The following is a 3,016-nucleotide window of genomic DNA, read 5'->3' as shown; positions in this document are numbered from 1 at the left end:
GGGGTTTCACCGTGTTAGCCAGGATGGTCTCCATCTCCTGACCTCGTGATCCGCCCGTCTTGGCCTCCCAAAGTGCTGGGATTACAGGCTTGCAAAACTATTCTTGCTATTAATTTCTGTTTTTATTCCATTGTGGTCAGAGAATATGCTTGATATTATCTCATTTTTTTGTTTGTTTGTTTTATATTGTTTTGTTTTTGAGACAGAGTGTTGCTCTGTCACCCAGGCTGCAGTGCAGTGGCACAATCTGGGCTCACTGCAACCTCTGCCTCGTGGGTTCAAGCTATTCTCCTACCTCAGCCTCCCAAGCAGCTGGGATTACAGGCACCCACCACCATGCCTGGCTATTTTTTGTATTTTTGTAGAGATGGGGTTTCATCATGTTGGCCAGGCTGGTCTTGAACGCCTGACCTCAAGTAATCCACCCAGCTCAGCTTCCCAAAGTGCTGGGATTATAAGTGTAAGCCACTATGCCCAGCCAATTTTTTTTTTCAACGTTTTAAGACTTGTTTTCTGATCTAACATATGGCCTATCCTTGAGAATGATCCATGTGCTGAGGAAAATAATGTGTATCCTGCAGTCACTGGGCAAAATGTTTTGTAAATATCTGTTGGATCCATTAGGTGTATAGTGCAGATTAAGTCTGATGTTTCTTTCTTGATTTTCTGTCTGGAAGATCTGTCCAAATCTGAAAGAAGGGTGTTGAAATCTCCAGCTATTATTGTATTGGAGCCTATCTCTCTCTTTAGCTCTAATAATCTCTGCTTTGCATATCTGGGTGTTCCATTACTATGTGCATATATATTTAAAATTGTTGTATCCTCTTGCTGAATTGACCCCTTTATCATTATATAGAGACCTTCTTTGTCTTTTTGTTTTGTTTTGTTTTGTTTTTTAGGATGGAGTTTGACTGTTTCACTCATACTGGAGTACAGTGGCATGATCTCAGCTGACTGCAACCTCCGCCCCGCGAGTTCCAGTGATTCTCCTGCCTCAGCCTCCCAAGTAGCTGGGATTATAGGCACGCACCACCTCACCTGGCTAATTTTGATATTTTTAGTAGAGACAGGGTTTTAGCATGTTGGCCGGGCTGGTATCGAACTCCTGACCTCAGGTGATCCACCCACCTCGGCCTCCCAAAGTGCTAGGATGACAGGCATGAGCCACTGCGCCTGGCCTCTTTGTCTTATAGTTTTTGTCTTCAAATCTATTTTGTATGATATAAGTATAGCTATTCCTGCTCTTTTTTGGTTTCCATTGACATGAAATAGATTTTTCCATCCCATTATTTTAAGTATATGTTTGTCTTTATAGGGGAAGTGGTTCATAATATCTAGGCAGGGAGAGGAGGGTGATATTATTCCCCATATTGGGGGGGGTATCCACACCCCCTGTGAAATGGTTCGTAATATCCACTGTGGGAGATGGGGGTGATACTACTCGTAATATTCTAGGGGGATGATACTTCTAAAGTTGCAAAGGGTGTACACCCTGTGATATCATTGGTAATATTCAAGGGGGATGTTACTCCTAATGTAACAGGTATCTGCATATATTACATAATTATATCAAATTATTCACAATATACTAGCGGTATACTACTAGTGTCACAATGTGTGTACACCTTGTGATATTATTCGTAATATACTGGGGGGATGTTACTGCCAATGTCACAAGGGTGTACATGCTGTGATATTATTTATAATATTCTAGGGGAGTACTTTTAAAATCATAGGAGGTGTACACCCTGTGATGTTATTCGTAGTACCCTAGGAAGACATAACTCTTAATGTCACATGGGGTGTACACCCTGTGATATTATTTGGAATATGCTATGGGGATGCTACTCCCAATGTCACAGGGGATGTACACCCTGTGATATTATTTGGAATATCCTAAAGGGATGTTACATTTAATGTCACAGACGGGGTATACCCTTTTATATTATTCGTAATATCCTAGGGAGATATTACTTGAAAAATCAGTGGGTATACACACAGGGCATACACCCTATGATATTATTCACAATATCCTAGGGAGGTATAACTTTTAATATCACAGTAGGTGTACACTATGTGTGTATACCCCTGATATTATTCATAATATTTTTGGAAAAAATGACTCAATATCACAGTGGGTGTATACACTGTGATATTATTCATAATATACTAGAAGTATATTACTCCTATTGTCACAGCAGGTTAACAACTGTGACATTATTTGTAATAAACCAAAGAGATGATTCTCCTAAAGTCACAGGATGTGTACACCTTGTGATATTATTGGTAATATCCTAAGGGGATGTTACTCCTGTTATCACAGGGGATGTACTTCCTGTGCTATGATTCGTAGTATCCCAGGGGGATGTTATTCCTACCATACAAAGTGTGTACACCTTGTTACATTCTTCGTAATATCCTAGAATGATGTTACTCCTCATGTCATGGGGGTGTACATCCTGTGATATGATTCTTCACATTCTAGGAAGATGTTACTCCTAATATCACAGAAGGTGTACAATCTGTGAAGTTATTCATAATAGTTTTGGGGGATGTTACTCCTAATGTTACATGTGGTGTACAAACAGTGATATTATTTGTAATGTTTTTTGGAAATGTTACTCCTAATATCACAGGGACTGTACACCCTGTGATATTATTTGTAATATCCTGAAGAAATGTTACCACTAATGTCACAGGCGGTGTACACCATGTGGTATTATTCCCAATATTGTAGCGGGATGTTACTCCTAAGGTCACAGAAGGTGTTCACACTCTGATAATATTCATAATATCCTAAAGGGATGTTACTACTGATGTCACAATGCATATACACAATCTGACATTATTTGTTATATCCTTGGGGGATGTTACTTCTAATGTCACAGGGGGTGTACTCCCTGTGATATTATTCCTAATCCTAAGTGGGGGTTACTTCGAATGTCACAGGGGGTGTACATTTTGCGATATTATTCATAATATGTTAGAAAGATGTTACTCCTAATGTCGCGGAAGT

Source organism: Colobus angolensis, unplaced genomic scaffold, assembly GCF_000951035.1.
Source record: "Colobus angolensis palliatus isolate OR3802 unplaced genomic scaffold, Cang.pa_1.0 Scaffold164, whole genome shotgun sequence".
Lineage (NCBI taxonomy): Eukaryota > Metazoa > Chordata > Mammalia > Primates > Cercopithecidae > Colobus > Colobus angolensis.
The sequence above is the reverse complement of the archived record's forward strand: the minus strand, read 5'-3'. Positions refer to the sequence as shown.